This window comes from Tubulanus polymorphus, unplaced genomic scaffold, assembly GCF_964204645.1.
Source record: "Tubulanus polymorphus unplaced genomic scaffold, tnTubPoly1.2 scaffold_48, whole genome shotgun sequence".
Classification (NCBI taxonomy): domain Eukaryota; kingdom Metazoa; phylum Nemertea; class Palaeonemertea; order Tubulaniformes; family Tubulanidae; genus Tubulanus; species Tubulanus polymorphus.
Window position 1 is genome coordinate 18234 of NW_027437454.1, and position 18181 is coordinate 36414.

Below are 18181 nucleotides of genomic sequence, written 5' to 3' on the forward strand. Positions count from 1 at the left end.
TTGTTTGTTTCATTATCAAATAAGCTCCGTTCACGATAAGTTAAAAATGAAAATAGCTGCGGTGAATATTTCATAACTGAATCGATATGCGTTCACACACAACTACTAAAACCGGATCCAATGTCATTGTGATTTTCGAATATTCAAATATTAATGTTACTAATACGCGAAACGGCAATATCTGTAATAGTCTGATATCGAATAGATATTCATATACAAATACAATAACTGTGGATAAAAGGTTTTCAATTTATGTTTCCTTTTTAGAACGGATTAATAAAGTTTAAGGGGGTTTAGGGGTACGTGCTAATCTGTAGCCTTGAACCAGGCTTATCGCATTGCCTGTCGTAACGTGAAAAGTGTGAACGATCAGTTTATCGAAGTGTGCTGATCAAATATCTGGAGTTTGTAGTGTATTTTCAATTAGAAATGTACTAGGTGAAGCACTGAACACATTGTGTAGCGGGGACGATCAGTTTTTGAAAGTGTGCCGATAAATAGTCTAATGTTTGGTGTTTGTTGTTCGTTTTTCAATTAAAAATATCTCACGTGAAGCACCGAATATTTCTGGGTTGGGCTGCAGGGTGAAGACTTTAGGCTGACGCAGTGTTGGTTTGAAACGAACGTATCTCAAAATGCCGCGTGTCGCTGTGTTACGGAGCACAGCCACTGCTGCTGCTGCTGCTACTGTTGTTACCGATGTCGTACCGATGTCTCCGCTGTTAGCTGAGCGGCGCTGCGACACACGCGCTCGCGTCCTGATATCGTGGACGGCGCAACGACTGCCGTTTCATAGCGCGCATAGAACACACGCTAACACAACAGCCGCGGAACTAATAGCGAAAACACGCCGTCATCAGGACACGGCGCTGGTACGAACCGCGCGCGCTTATCAAAACAAACCCAGATCGAGAGAGAGAGAGCCAGAGAGAATGGGACAAAATACACGGAAAATTTACATTATTCCCTAAAAAAAAATGCGAGTGGATTTTTAAATATCAAATCGTCGAATGCCAGCGATTTTAATTGGATTAATTCATACTAAACGCTATCGGAACCCAGGTAAATATATTTATATGTATATATATATATATATATATATATATATATATATATATATATATATATATATATATATATATATATATATATATATATATATATATATATATATATATATATATATATATATATATATATATATATATATATATATATATATATATATATATTTTATGCGATATCGCAGATTTCTCTCATACGTGTCTATATTATTCTACGTAAAACTCAGAATTTTCTTTTTCTTGAAAGGAATTCGCAATATCTACGGAAACGTCCCGGGGACATTAGAAAAGAAATTCTATTTTTGAATAAGAGCTCATATTTTTGCGAAAAAACAAAAACCCTCTTCTTGCAAAGAAAATCCCATTTTTTGAATAATAAATCCTATTTTCGGATATACATTTTTTTCACAGTCCTCAGGTCGCTTCCGTGCATATCTGTAAGCTCCGGGAATTTCAGGGGTTTTGACCGTTTGTATTAGTTATACATTACAGGGGAGGCTCCGGGCATTTTTCCGTGAGATGTGATTCTTGAATAAAATGCGCGGGCAGCTGATATTGACAGCAATTTCAGAGCTTTTTCGCTATTGAAAATAACTAAGTTATATACTTTCATTAATCATTCATGCAAAAATCATGACACTCCAAAGACACTTACAAGTTTGAGAATTTCAGAGATTTTGCCGGTTTTTTTATCATCTATTTCTATTCATTTTCTCGACTGAATTTTCGTCGTGAATTTAACCAGGCACGAAGGCTTGCAATTCTGCATTTCTCCTCAACCGCTCTTTTTCTCTTTCAAAAACGCGCGTCGAAGTTCTTCGTTAGTTCATATTTAACATCTATCGGAATTTGTTTCTTTGTTCGCGCAAATTCGATATTCTGCGCAAAATCGCATTTTTGCGAATTTCGAAATTATTTGATTTTAACCACAATCGACGACGCTTCGCGTTTCGGTACAAAACGATTTCCGATTTCGTGCTGAAAATGCGATTTTCTGATCGAGGTCCTTGCAATATTTTTTCAAACCGAGAATTTCCTTCTCCACGGAAATCTCGGCCATCGTGAGCTTCCGTTCTTATCGGTCGAAAATGATTTTAATACCTTAAGATGCTAAGTTCGTTCCTAGAATTAGATCGCTTTATTTCCGAGGTTTCCCTCCTATCTATCTGATCGATTTATTTAATTTGATTTTATGCTCACTTTTCGCATGTCTTACCATACTCGTCACCTGCCGGGAGCGAAACAGGGGGTTTGATTTTTGAATCGGAAATCGAACTACGGATATATTTGTGTGATCGGCGGTTAGAATTTACGGAATTTTTCCGGTTTCAAAATGAGTATCGAAATGGAAATTTCGGCTCAGGTCTGTGAGCGATCGTCCTTCAAGTTTCATCCGGCAAGCGACTGATTGGGGTCAAATTTTCTTGGTTGCCTAATTTAGTACATCGTAATATAAACTGGAATTTACCGAAAGGTTGTTTGGCTTCTAGGTTTCTGATGAATCTCCCTTAACACCTTGAACCGGTGGCAAACGAATTGTATTTATAGTTTTTCTTCAAAAGCTTATATTCAACACCTGTCGCCTTCAAAAATCTCGAGACTCGAAAAATGAAACGAAAATGATACTTGGATCTAGTTTCTGCGATGTAAAAAAAGTGCGCGCAAAATCGTACGCGCCACAAGCGATCGAGCGATTCGAACGTAATCTTCCGGAAAACATTCGAAATATTTTCTAAACTATATAGAAAAAACCGCGTGTTCAACAAAACGTTGGAAATTGAAAAATTGCGAAGAGGATCTTTTCTTTTCGAGAAGGATATACTAAAAAGGATTGACGAATGCGGATCGAGTTTGACATCGGAAACGTTTTCGATAGATTTCGAAAAAAAATAAATATTTTTCAAGATTATATCGTGTTACCGTCGAAGTGTTAAGTCGTCGTTCTGAAACGTATTTCGCGTTTGCTTAATTTCGACGTAAATTCGATTTTCTTCAGGAAAGCGCTAGTTACTAGAGAGGGTACCTCACCGATACTGTGCCGCTACTGCGTCTGAAAGTGTTTAAATATCGGATTTTGGTTTCTAAATCAGACGCCGATTCCGACACGAGTGACTGTAATTCTAAAATCCGTTTTCGGTTAAATTCTAAAAAGGAAATATCGCGCTTCCGTCTGATTTTTATTTGAGAAATTTCCATCCGGCGAACGAGATTTAGTTCGACTTGAAATTGAAACGAGTTCTGGTCCTCTGGTGTTTTGTCAAATTTCATTCAACTTGGAAGCCATATTCCCAAAGATGTCAGCCTCCATAGATCTCCCTATGACATCATCAAATTACCAACTGATTTCATCCAGAAACTTCCACAAAAGATGTCCGCCATAATCCCCTTATGACATCATCAAATTGGCTACTAGTGATTTGATCTGTAGGAACTTCAAGAAAAGATGTCTGCCTCCACAAATCCTCTTATATGACATCATCAAATTACCTTCGAGTGATTTGATATATAGACACTTCTAGAAAAGATGTATGCCTTCATAAACCCCCTATGACATCATCAAATTGTCTACTAGTGATTTGATCTATAGACACATCTAGAAAAGATGTATGACTCCATAATCCCCCTATGACATCAATATCAATTAGTTAATTGATCTGTCGTTGTTTAATGATTTATAGAAGTGGATCCCCTGCGGTTAGAACTCACTGCGATACTTCGTATTTTCAGTTCGGTTAATTGAACTATAATGGCATCGATTTAAACGGTTTCTAATCATAGTTTACACCGGTTACGATCCGCCGGAGCCGGAGTGGCAGTGTGATCAACGCCACGCACTTCACAACCCGATATCTTTTCAACTGCTCTTGACTTCCGTTAACGAGCGTTTTCAATCTGAAATACCCGTTAGTAATGCAACCGACGGCGGAGAGGCTTAGACGACGGTAGAGCTGGAGAAAGAGAGGAGAGAGAGAGAGAGAGGGGGGGAGGGAGGGAGGGAGGAAAGCCGGGTCTGTTATTGTTAGCTTGATCATGATTTTCTTAATCTACAAGATAAGCTGCCGGCCGGGTCAGTTTTTGAGCTCAGCAAAAATGAGAAAAAGGTATAAATTGTTTTAGCCTTGCTGATATTTCAGAAGATGGTCGTATGCATAAATTTTGTGGCTAGTCGCTACGCATTGTAAACTGTGACTGCGAATGACGTGTGTCACGTGGTAAAGGCTCCAGACTGAACGACCTGTTCATCGAACATTAAACCTGACAGTCGAACAAAGGATTTTTTTAAAAAGAATTGATCATTTCGATAGAAATATACCAATGAGATATTCTACGATGAGCAAACAAAGGATTGAACAATAATTTCTATACATGAAGTACCTTTTTTAAATGATTTAATAATATATATATATAATTATATATATATATATATATATATATATATATATATATATATATATATATATATATATATATATATATATATATATGCGAATGTGGATTTTACAGGTTAGACATATGTCATTTATGATCCACGTGTATCTGTGTCTATTGTTTAGACAGCTGTGGTTGGTCTCCACTTTCTATGATCTTTCACTCCATCTGTATGCACACAATGCGCTGCTGTAATCGTTTATTTAATACGTTCATTTCGGCGCGATGCCACAGATTGTAAACCCTAGGTGTCGGATACCCGCCGTTGTGACGGTTCGGTGTCTCAACCTCGTCAGTGTCGTCGGCCTACTCAGCGGGGCAAACTCTGCGAGGCAAACTTTGTCAGGCAAACTCTGCGAGGCAAACTCTGTCAGGCAAACTCTGTCAGGCAAACTCTGCGAGGCAAACTCTTCGAGGCATACTCTGTCAGGCAAACTCTGTCAGGCAAACTCTGTCAGGCAAACTCTGCGAGGCAAACTCTTCGAGGCATACTCTGTCAGGCAAACTCTGTCAGGCAAACTCTGCGAGGCATACTCTGTCAGGCAAACTCTGTCAGGCAAACTCTGCGAGGCAAACTCTGCGAGGCAAACTCCCTCTGGCAAACTCTGTCAGGCAAACTCTGCGAGGCAAACCCTACGAGGCATACTCTGTCAGGCAAACTCTGTCAGGCAAACTCTGCCAGGCAAACTCTGCGAGGCAAACCCTACGAGACATACTCTGTCAGGCAAACTTTGTCAGGCAAACTCATTCCCGAAGATTGCCGATTGGAATCATACGGTTTTATATATCGAACTTATCCGATTCCACAAATAGTTTAGAGTCGAATTAAACAGTTACTGTTGAACTGGATCCAGACTGAAATTCAATCCATACAACTGCGGAACTTGGTCCAGAGTCGAATTAAACTCAACCGTGGAAACATATAACATAAGTTTTGAAATGTTATTCGATTTGTAAGGTCACGTGTGGATCATTTGTTATTCTTTATTTGACACAGTAAAATTAAACCCACACAACAGTGGAACTGGATCCAGAGTCAAACAAAACCCACACAACTGTGGAACTGGGTTCAGAGTCAAATTATTAAACTCACACAACTGTGGAACTGGGTTCAGAGTCTAATTAAACCCACACAACAGTGGAACTGGATCCAGAGTCAAACAAAACCCACACAACTGCGGAACTGGGTTCAGAGTCAAATTATTAAACTCACACAACTGTGGAACTGGGTTCAGAGTCTAATTAAACCCACACAACTGTGGAACTGGATCCAGAGTCTAATTAAACCCACACAACTGTGGAACTGGGTCCAGAGTCTAATTAAACCCACACAACTGTGGAATTGGATCCAGAGTCTAATTAAACCCACACGTATAGGACTGGGTCCAGAGTCATCGAACTAACGCAACTGCGGAAGATGATTCTGAGTCCACTAATAATGTCGACTAATCAAGGCTTTGCCTTCAATGTCGATTCTATATGGAATCTAACGCCGTGTTATGCATTATTTATATTCGATGTGGCGCACACTTCAATCTGGTAATATTACAAATCAGATACACGCAGAACTTTTGATGATGTTAGTAACTGGATCCGTCTCCGTCCTCTCATCCGTCCACAGCCGTCGCCATGTTTTAACGTTTTGAGTTTCATGTTTGGTATGGATATTCGGGATTCCGCACGTCATCAACACTTCAACACGTGTGTCATCGTAATATCGATGAACTTGACATAATATTCAGTATAAATGTTTTCAAACTATGAGATAAGAACGATTCCCGCGCAGGTTGCGTTGATACGATTAAAACGTTGATTAATATTCGACCAGTTGATGAGCTTGGTCCAGCGTCAGATTGAACCCATTCAACTGTGGAACTGGATTCAGAATTAAATTAAACCGACATAACTGTGGAACTGGGTCTAGAGTTAAATAAACCTACACAACTGTGAAACTGGGTTCAGAGACAGATTAAGCCAACCCGTCAAACTGGATTCAGAGTCAAATTAAACCCACACATACGGTGGTACTGGATCCACAGTCAAATGAAACCCATACAACTGTGGAACTGGATTCAGAGCCATATCAAACCCACACAACTGTGGAACTGCTTTACAACCAGATTAAAACCCAATAAAATGTACATCTGAGCCTTTGTTATTTTTGTGAACAGTGATGATACGTTGATTGTGGCAGCACAATAGTACAGTCTGCGATATACACATATAGGGGGTTCAGAGAACGGACGAATGATTTCAGCTCGTGATTCTAAGGGACTGTCTCGTTGTTATTCCAGTTCCGCTTGTATTCGTCCAGTTTTCCTGTGTTGACTCGCTGCTCATTTCCGTTCGTTACCACTGTTCCCCGCTGCGCGTTGCGTCGGTCATCGAAAGCAATCCGACCAGGCGAACCAGGCGCTTTCAAAATCAGAACTTTACCCGAGATCTTTTCAGATTTATCTTCCAGTTACGGTAAAAACCTTATTGCTTGTATTTTTCCGTGTTTTTCTGCGCGGTATCGACCGAAACGACGACAAATCGATTTTTTTTCGGGATTGCTGAGTTCTGGAATGAAATGAAGGGGAGAGGGGAGAGTAAGAGAGTAAAATGAATGAGACAGAAGAGAGGATTGGACGAAGAGAGAGTGGGGTAGAGGAGAAGGACAAGAGAGAACAGAGAGAGCAACGAAATGAGAAAATAAAGAGAAGCAAGAGAGGGGGGAAGTAGGGAAAGAGAGAGGAGAGAGGAGAGAGGAGTTCGTTCGTTCGTTCGTTCGTTCGTTCGTTCCGAGAACCGGTTGAATTCCTCGTCGGCCCGATAAACACACGCTCCGTCACGGAGAGGCCGAGAACCGGTTGAATTCCTCGTCGGCCCGATAAACACACGCTTCGTCACGGAGAGGCCGAGAACCGGTTGAATTCCTCGTCGGTCCGATAAACACACGCTCTGTCACTGAGAGGCCGAGAACCGGTTGAACATGTGGTCGTGGAGAGGGCATAAACATGAACCGATTGATTTAAAACTAACCGAGGAAATATAAGAGAAACTCGAAATGATTTTATCCTGACAGCTGAATCGTCAAACACTCACACACGTATTGATACATATATAAGTGAATTACTATTCTAATATTACTTCAAGCGTGTGTATATCGAACTACGCGTATTGACCTTCATGAAAAAAAATACCATGTTTACCTCCATATATCCCCCTATGACATCATCAAATTGCCCGCTAGGAATTTTGATCTATAAAAACTTCTAGAAAAGATGTCTGCCTCCACACCTCCTATGGCACCATCAAATTGTCTATTAGTGGTTTGAAACTCCTAGAAGTGATGTCTGCCTCCATAAATAAATCCCCTTATGACATCATGAAATTACCTACCAGTTACTCAGCGACCTAACTAGGTTTAGTTGAAGGCAACTCGCCGACGTCATCGGAGGATTCGCAGAGAAGGCCGTCTTGATTTGAAATGTATTTTCCATATTTGGAATCGTGCCCGGATATTCGCGCGTACAAGCATCGACCGTGACGTCATCGCGCAGGAAATTTCTCAATTTAGTCTCCTAGACTGGAGAGGCGCGTGACTGTTGAATCAGTTCCGTGAGAGGAGGAGGCCGGGGACCATTTGAAATTAATTGCTGTCGTTTTCTCTGCTCAGGACTCAGGATATTGCGCGTGATTTTGCCGCCTCTGCGCAAGGCGTACTGCACGCGCTGGTGACACGTCGTATAAACACGTATAATGTTCACCGAGAACCTTAGTGCCTGATGTGAATGAATCTTTTTTTCTTTTTCTAATGTAACACTTTTTTGGGGGGGTGGTATATCCTACAAGCTACGCTTTTTTATATCTTCCCCTCTGATAAATTATGTCAATTTATACTGAATTTGTGCAAAAACATGATAATTTATAAATTGTATATTATTTGTTATAAATTGCTATAATTTTCAGAAAATAAATACATAATAAATGTACCACAGAGGACACACGAACGACATTTTCTCAATACTTTTAAATCACTGTGACTTTAAACCACCAGCAATCCAGTTCCACTAAACCGATTGCGAAAAATAAACTATATCATTACAAACCTCACACGTTCAGTTTTCTTATTATTATATTCATTCGTAGGTTCCTTCATCGTAGTCCGTGCTTGATGCGATATAAATACAGAGATAGCAAAAAATGAAACCATTTTTTCGCTCTGAAACTAGGCATTGTAACACTATCGTCAAAATGATATAATGAACAAACGTAGGACGTCATAAGGGTTAGTGTAGATGGTGTCCTACTGCTGGCAAGCGACACCTGGCGGATCCTCACTTGCAACAGGTGGAATCTTCGATATCCGCAGTTTATAGTCCACATGGCACTGTAGTTGTGCACACGGTGCGCGGCGGGTCACGTGCGCGTCAGTAGGCTTCACAAAAATGGAGAACGCGTTTTATTCCGCGCCGTTTGCGAAATGAAACGAATCTGAATAAATCACGGACAGTAACGGTACTATAAACCTCGCGAGCTGAACGAAACGACTACTATGAATTTGATTTATTGATTTGGCGTGAGATCGATGTTTGACAACCTGGCTGAATAAAACCTGACTAAATGAGTCCACCACTGCTGCTGGTAATGGGGCTGCTGCTGCTGCTGCTGCTGGTGCTAATGTTGGTGCTTCTGCTGCTGCTGGTGCTGCTAGTGCTGCTGGTACTGGTGCTGCTGCTGGTGCTGCCTCTGCCGCCGCCGCTGCCGCTGCTGCTGTGTTTGTTGTCGTTAAAAAGAGTCATTTTGTAAATTGAAACGCGACCATTGCAACAATAACTACACCGCCGCAATGATCCGTTAAAACAGCGTTATATAAACAACCGCGCCGTTTCATACGTCACTGACGACGTAATTCAAAATTTATTGCCCGTGAAATGGAGCACGTGTTCCCCGTGTATCCCGTTATCCTCCGAGCTGCCGCTTCCGCCGCGGATGCCACATCCGGCGCGTAGTCAATCTAATCAGGAATTTGAGTTTTAGAAAAACAGTACAAAAAAATCATCAAAATACCAACTAGAGATTTTACATGTAAACATTTCGAGAAAAAGATGTCTGCCTCCATAAACCCCCTATGACGTCATCAAATTACCTCTACTACAGTGATTTGATTTGACCCTTGATTTAATTAGAAAAGATGTCTGCCTCCATAAATCCCCCTATGACATCATTACTTTTCTTGTAGTGATTTGATCTATAGACACTTCTTGAAAAGATGTCTGCCTCCATAAATCCCTCAATGACGTCATCAAATTACCTCTACTATAGTGATTTGATTTGACCCTTGATTTAGAAAAGATGTCAGCCTCCATAGATCCCCCTATGACATCATCAATTGTCTACTAAGTGATTTGATCTATAGACACTTCTATAAAACATGTCTACCTCCATCAATCCCCCTATGACATCATCAAATTTACTCGGCAATTTCATCCATTAACGAACTCGAGTAAACTCGACACATTTTTTTCGCGCTGTCTCTTGTGTGTGACATATTAGTTGAGTAAATAAAATAAAATCGAAAAATATTCCGGCGACGCTAAAAGCAAAATCTGCAACGTTACGGGGAAGAGGTATATAGACGTTAGCCGTCGGTCTACGGCGCGGTGGTTCCATTAGCTAAAGTGTTGATTTAGAAGCCGGTAATAAATGGACCGGTGGTAGAAAAAAAATTATATTTTGTAACCGACGCGGTTTCTGATGCTGCTGCTGCCGGTGCCGGTGTAGTGTAGTCTTCCCGCGTGGTGTGTATCGGTTTATCCTGGCGCTAAGTAAATTTTTACGCTAAAAGCCAACTCGACGGACAAATATTAGCCACGTTGGTATTTACGGCGTGAAAACAAAACCGTTCCTTTTTTGTCGGTGGATGCTGCGCGCAACTGTCTGTATCCGTCATTGGATAGCTCCTCGCGCGTTACCGTCACGGCGACATTCCGCCAGGGTCGCCTGCCAGGGTCGGCTCGCCTGCGCCAGTAACCGAGCTTTTGTTACGCGCGCGCTCGCAAATAGAGAGGAGTAACGTCGTCGTCGTCGTCGCTACGGTTTCCCTGGGGGTGTATTACGTAGATAAATACCATAGTAACTGCCATTTTAGTAATGAGTACCAACAAATGATAGTGATTCCCCGAGGAGCCATTTTTTTATGATACTCGGATAGAACTGCGAGCGGATTTCAGATCTGAAGAGTTTGAGAAAAAAACTATTGATAGCCATCAGCTATTGTGGGTTTAGTTTCACTCTGTACCCAGTTCCACAGTTGTGCGGGTTTAATTTGACTCTGTACCCAGTTCCACTGTTGTGTTAGTTTAAATTGACTCTGAATTAAGTTCCGCAGTTGTGCGGGTTTAATTTGACTGTGGATCCAGTTACACAGTTGTGTGAGTCTAATTTGACTATTAAGCCCGGGTCCACAGTTGTGTACTAGGTTTAGTTTTACTCTGAACCCAATTCCACAGTTGTGCGAGGCTGAATTTGACCCCTTCACATCCATTAACAGCGCATCAAATCACAATCGATTATATTCTCCAATCATCATTCAAACACTGCACTCTCCTCCACGCTCGGCTCGGCTCGACTCGACTCGGTTCGGTTCGGCTCGGCTCGGCTCGGCTCGGCTCGGCTCGGTTCGGTTCGGTTCGGCTCGGCTCGGCTCGAATCATCCTCGACATGCACTAATTCGATTCACACGCGCAGTTTCACATTTCTTTTTCTTTGCAGAACCTTCGTAAAAAAACACAATAAGGAATTATATATAATTATTTCGGCTCAAACGGAAGGATACAACGCCCGCGTCCGTTCTAAGATCACGACCGTCGCCGTCGCCGCCGCCGCCGCTACCGCCGCCTGACTTGTGACCGCCGCCGCCTGAAGGTAAGATATACATGTTTTATCGCGATGCTTTTAAGTAATTATTGCCGAGTCTTTGAAGCATTGTTTTCCGTAATGAAAACTAATAACGAATGAACACTGGCGGCCATTTTGTTTATTACCGACCAATCAGTGAGCTCGATTAGTTAACAGCGATATTTAGCAATTTCCTATATGTTTTGGGTTCGAATCCCACAAATTTTGCAATATTTTTCTCATCATTGTCCCAGTATTAACTTTCTGTAAGACTAAAAAAAACCAGTGCTAACTATAACTCAGAACTCTGGCGAACTGGATTCTCAGTTCTGCAGAGTTAGCTCTAACTCATCAGAGTAAACTCTTACTCACATGCTGTGGAAATGGATCCTGAGTTCAGAGTTAACTCCAACTCACAACTGTAGAACTGTATCCCGAGTTCAGAGTTAACTCTAACATACAACAGTAGAACTGGATCCTGATATGAGTTTCATAAACAAAATTTTGTAGTCTTTTTTTGAATTTGTTAGTATTATGTATATGAATGTTTGTTGACACTTTCACAAGATCCAGACGTTTATATTTACATTATTATAAGCTGCGCCGGAATCGTTTTTTTTCCTCTCTCGCTCTCTCTCTCTCCCTCTCTCTCACTCTGATTTCCCCCAGGTTTCACTCGGCGGTAAGATCCTATGAATAATGTTAATATTCGCCTACTGCTTGCAGGGCTATCGCTCAGCGGTTCTGCTTTTTGTAAATGTCACCAGTAGTTTTCGTGTGAACGCGCTCGCTTTTTCTGACACACCAAACATCGAAGCATAAAAATGCTAAAACTGGAGATGTTGGGCGGTTCATTCTAGACCGGATAGTCGGGTAGTAACCGCATTAAGGAAACACTGTGAGTCGGTGTTGTAACTGTATCATAAAAATATATCACATTATAGAAATATATAACTGTAATTGCTCAAGATATCATAGAAGATGACATTAGGACAAATTAGGACAAGGTCGAAACGTTGAATAAACTACACTAGCTCAAGGAATACAGCATTCCTGAAGATGACTATTAGGATATAGTCAAAACGTCGAATAAACTACACTAGCTCAAGGAATACAGTATTCCTGAAGATGACTATTAGGATATAGTCAAAACGTTGAATAAACTACACTAGCTCAAGGAATACAGCATTCCTGAAGATGACTATTAGGATATAGTCGAAACGTCGAATAAACTACACTAGTTCAAGGAATACAGTATTCCTGAAGATGACTATTAGGATATAGTCGAAACGTTGAATATTAAACTACACTAGCTCAAGGAATACAGTATTCCTGAAGATGACTATTAGGATATAGTCGAAACGTTGAATAAACAACACTAGCTCAAGGAATACAGTATTCCTGAAGATGACTATTAGGATATAGTCGAAACGTCGAATAAACTACACTAGCTCAAGGAATACAGTATTCCTGAAGATGACTATTAGAATAAAGTCGAAACATTGAATAAACTACACTAGCTCAAGGAATACAGTATTCCTGAAGATGACTATTAGGATATAGTCTAAACGTCGAATAAACTACACTAGCTCATGGAAACATTTCGTACTTTATCATTTATTCTATGATAGACGATCGGTAATGCGGAAAGAAATTGTGTTAAACAGTGGTGGCGTTGAGAAACCGTAGCGACTGCAGCGGCGATATTTACTGAAATGATAATTATTAATGAATAATGATTATAATGATTTACTGAGAAGAATTTCTTCCAACGCCACTGATTATAACGTTTGATGGTCATAGTGTGAAGGTCGGATTCGGTGTTAGTTCAAAAGGTTGCGCAGACGACAAAACCAAACACTTGTGACATGTGACAGCACGTGACCACGTGTTCGTCTGCCAATCTGTTGCTTTCGATGATTTCCTTTTTTATAGTGCTCCAATCACATCACGTGTTTCGATCTCTCACTGCGCGACCCCTCGAACAAAAAAAAACATCTGTCAACGTTTATTTAACGGTCGTTTAATCTGCGCCAGGCGCGATCGACAAATACACACTCAACACTAGAATGGTGGATCTCCGACGATACTGTGGCAATCGAGGATCCCTTATCGAGACAAGCGATAGTCGCCAGGTGTCGCTAGTAGTTACAATATAACCCCACGTTTGTTGCTCCTAGTCCTTGTATTCAAAATCATCACGAGCATAAATGTACACGGTACTCATCATTAGACCTCCGATGCTACTGTGGCAATCGAGGATTCTACTTATGGCAAGCAAGGTTCCACCAGGTGCCGCTAGTAGTTACAATATAACCCCACGTTTGTTGCTCCTAGTCCTTGTTTTCAAAATCATCACGAGCATAAATGTACACGGTACTCATCATTAGACCTCCGATGCTACTGTGGCAATCGAGGATTCTACTTATGGCAAGCAAGGTTCCACCAGGTGCCGCTAGTAGTTACCAGAGTCTTTGGCATCCATTGTACATTTCAGTAAAAAACCGAATGAAATTTTCTCAATGAATCAATGAAAATGTATTTAATGTAATATGCGTGATAACAATTCAATTCGAATACGAATATTTATTACACTCCAACCATTCCCATGGTATATGGAGGAGAAAACAGTATTTACAATTATATACAAAAACAGTAGATAAAAGCACTTTGAAACAAAACAAACGTTATTTACAACTTACTATTTACACACACTACCGGTAGGATCTATATACATCTAGACCTAATTTGATAAATTTAGCCGGTTTAAAGGTTGGATTTATTGAAACATCAAGATTCCGAAACGTATTTGAAAGTTGAAAATGCACCACGGCATCTGGCGGTATAGTAGATGCCACTACGAGCGGTCAACGTCAAACAGTCTATAGCTAATCGTTTCAATCTGTGACCCACTATTATTATACACTAGATCCCGGTTACTGGTCAATCTGTTACAGATATTGTTCTTATCTGTTAACCGTATTTTTGTCGCCATTCTGGCACCATCGTCAACTTCATTTACACGAGGCGTAAATTATAGACCGTTCTGAAATGTACGTTTGCTGCCATAAATCCCTCTATGACAAAAATCAAATCGTCAGCAGTAGGCAAGCTGATGATGTCATAGGGGGATTTATGGAGGCAGACACCATTCTCCAGAAGTGTCAAATTATTAGTAGACGATTTGATGATATCATAGGGGGATTTATGGAGGCAGATATCATTCTCCAGAAGCGTAAAATTATTTGATGATGTCATAGGGGGATTTACGGAGGCAGATATCATTCTCCAGAAGTGTCAAATTACTAGTAGACAATTTGATGATATCATAGGGGGATTTATGGAGGCTGACATCTGTTCTAGAAGTGTCTTTGCACACGGAATCAGTAGGTTGTTGGGGGTTATTGAGAAATCGCGTAGCGTTGAATCAACACGCGATTATGTAAGGGTCTCCGCAATTTAGGACAGAACCGGAAGTGATAAGCCGGGCGGAAGTTTACTACTGATGTTCGTTAGCGAGTATTCGTAATTAAACCCGAAATGAACAGCTGGTAATTAGCGACGTGATATAAATTACTTCCGATACATGAAATACCTACACATTTACAAAGCGAGATCCAATCGAGACGACGGCCATCTTTCCTATTGAGAGTATCTAGATTCAATCGGTAGTGACCATGTCGATGACGTCAAAGGGGGATTTATTTAAGTGGAAATATTTTCTAGAATAGTCTATAAAGATCGAATGATTAGTAGACAAGTTTCTGATGATGTCATAGGGAGATTTATAGAAAGCTTTATAGATCTAATCACTAGTCGGTATTTAATGTCATGGGGTGAATTTCGTGTAGGCAACGAAATCGATGATGTCATAGGCGCATTTATTGAAGCCGCCATCTTTATGCGTAAGGTATGACTATCAAACCAACTCGATAACGTCATAGGGTGATTTAATAGCGAGGCAATCGTCGTGCGCGTGCGTGCCTCTCTCTCTCCCTCTCCCTCTATCTCTCCCTCTCCCCTCCCTCTCCGCTCTACAATCTTGAAGATATTCCCTCTGCCACTGCCCCTGCCTCTCTCTCTCCCTCTCCCTCTCTCTCTCCCTCTCCCCTCCCTCTCCGCTCTACAATCTTGAAGATAAAATTGTTGAAAAATTCATTAACGAATGACTACATCGCCTCGAAACGAATGTCTACATCGATATCCGGCTATTAAATCTAGACACGTGCCACCATTACAAAGGATTATAATAGCTTTATCGCACCTGTTACCGTAATACAAAAGATTGTGATTTATTTCGCGACGCTATCAGAAGTTCAGTTGGCTCACTCACTCTTACTCACTCTCACTCTTTCTAGCTCTCTTTCTCTCTTCAGCTCTCACTTGCTGTTGTTCGATTAATCACTGAACACGAGCAATTATCCCGCTATCACATATGTTACCGTCAAACATGGACGTTTTTATCGGTAGGAAATCTATTTCAAGATTTACCGTTCCGGACTGTAGGTAACTGCTTGAAAAAATGTGGCTTTATCCTCTGCCTCTGCCTCTCCCTCTCCATCAGCCTCTATCTGTCCCTCTCCCTCTCCCTCTCCCTCACTATCACCCTCTGCCTGTCCCTCTCCCTCCCCCTCTTCTCTCCCTCTCACTCCCCATCACCCTCTGCCTCTCCCTCTCTCTCCCTCTCCTTCTCCATCAGCCTATGCCTCTCCTCCCTCCCTCTCCCCTCCCTCTCACTCCCCATCACCCTCTGCCACTGCCACTGCCTCTCTCTCTCTCCCTCTGCCTCTGCCTCTGCCTCTCTCTCTCCCTCTCCCTCTCTCTCTCCCTCTCCCCTCCCTCTCACTCCCCATCACCCTCTGCCTCTGCCACTGCCTCTGCCTCTGCCTCTCCATCTCCCTTTCCCTCTCTCTCTCCCTCTCCCTCTCCCTCTCCCTCTCCCTCTCCCTCTCCCTCTCCCTCTCCCTCTCCCTCTCTCTCCGCCTCTGCCACTGCGTCTGCCTCTGCCTCTGCCTCTGCCTCTGCCTCTGCCTCTGCCTCTGCCTCCCTCTCTCTCTCTCTCCCTCTCTGCCTCTGCCTCTGCCTCTGCCTCTGCCTCTGCCTCTGCCTCCCTCTCTCTCTCTCTCCCTCTCTGCCTCTGCCTCTGCCTCTGCCTCTGCCTCTGCCTCTGCCTCTGCCTCTGCCTTCCTCTCTCTCTCTCTCCCTCTCTCCCTCTCTCCATCTCTCCTCTCTCCCCCTCTCTTTCAAGGCTGAGCACGGCTTTGCCTTTACCGAACTACACGAATTATCCTGTGCGTCAAAGACCCGCGTCTAAACATCAACACGAAACGCTAAATCACATTAAAGGTTTGCATCTGGGACGCGCGGGTCGACGACATCTGATGATATATCTTTATGATTTTCATGTCGGTGATAGTTAATTCTATTCCGCCGTCGCGCTTTCACGATTCGTGCGACACGATGTTTGGTTTTCGAACGTTCGTAAATTTGGTTATTTCTCGCGTGTGTGGATGGATTTCAGTAGCACGATATCAAAAAGCCGCCGCAGCAGCGGCAGCAGCGGCGGAGGCGTTTGCGTGGCAGTGTTTAACCTCGCGTGACTAGCTCCGCACCGCCGCTCCTTACCGACCCTGACCGCTCGACATCATCCCTCATCCCTTTCGAACTGCTCCACACACCACCTCACCGACCCTCATCACCCCTCAGCACTCCACACACCCTTCCATACACCACTCCGTGTCGCTAGTGTGCAGGACATCGCAAACTGCGGCAAAATAGGATTGCAATGTGTTTTAGCATGTTAAGATCCAACAGGTGTCGCTAGTGTGAAGTAGGACAGAGCTTGTGGAGTTCTCCTCGATTCAAATCTAGCTATAATTTCCTCGAATTGTATGATGAGTAAAAATGCTTCATTTAACCAATCTCACGTCAATGCCATCTAGCGGGATCTGGTGCAGCAAGGTCTTCTCGTGGTCACCGATCTCAAGGACGCGGGTGATTTATTATCGGGTTTTGCGGACTTGTGTCGTCTGTTTTCGATCGAGGGAGATACTGCATTACCCGCGCGCGTGCGTGCTTCGTGGTAGTAATCCATATGAAACAGTGTGCACCTCCACTCACTCGATCCAGACCCGAACCAACATGGCTCAGCGGACAAATATACTGGCGCTGTAGGCAATTCCATCGAATGGACATCTCGATATTAATATGAGTGTTAATGCGCCCGTGGCACGCACACATTTTATGTTAGCCACAAACTGTTACAAAAAGTGGATTGTCGCCTAACAGTGAGCGAGATACAGAGAGTGAGAGGGGGAAAGAGAGTGAGAGGGAGAGTAAGAGAGAGAGGAGAGAGGAGAGAGAGAGAGAGAGAGAGAGAGAGAGAGAGAGAGAGAGAGAGAAGAGAGAGAGAGAGAGAGAGAGAGAGAGAGAGAGAGAGAGAGGAGAGAGAGAGAGAGAGAGAGAGAGAGAGAGAGAGAGAGAGAGAGAGAGAGAGAGAGAGAGAGAGAGAGAGAGAGAGAGAGAGAGAGAGAGAGAGAGAGAGAGAGAGAGAGAGAGAGAGAGAGAGAGAGAGAGAGAGAGAGAGAGAGAGAGAGAGAGAGAGAGAGAGAGAGAGAGAGAGAGAGAGAGAGAGAGAGAGAGAGAGAGAGAGAGAGAGAGAGAGAGAGTGAGAGAGGGACAGTGATAGGGAGAGTGAGAGGGGAGAGAGAGGGGAGAGAGGGAGTGAGAGTGAAAGGGGAGAGAATGAGTGAGTGAGAGAGTAGGCTATGTAAGGAACTCGCGTGGTGCACTGACTTGACTTG

The 18181-nt window shown here is 42.5% G+C and overlaps 1 long non-coding RNA gene across 1 annotated transcript in view; it reads left to right on the forward strand.

The window, feature by feature from the left end:
• The first annotated feature begins 883 nt into the window (after positions 1-883).
• The window catches only part of LOC141914579 (uncharacterized), a 66399-nt gene continuing 49101 nt past the window's right edge, over positions 884-18181 (forward strand). The window contains exons 1-2 of the long non-coding RNA XR_012620857.1: positions 884-1062; positions 11253-11405. This is a non-coding gene — a long non-coding RNA (uncharacterized LOC141914579). The remainder of the gene's footprint in view (positions 1063-11252; positions 11406-18181) is intronic.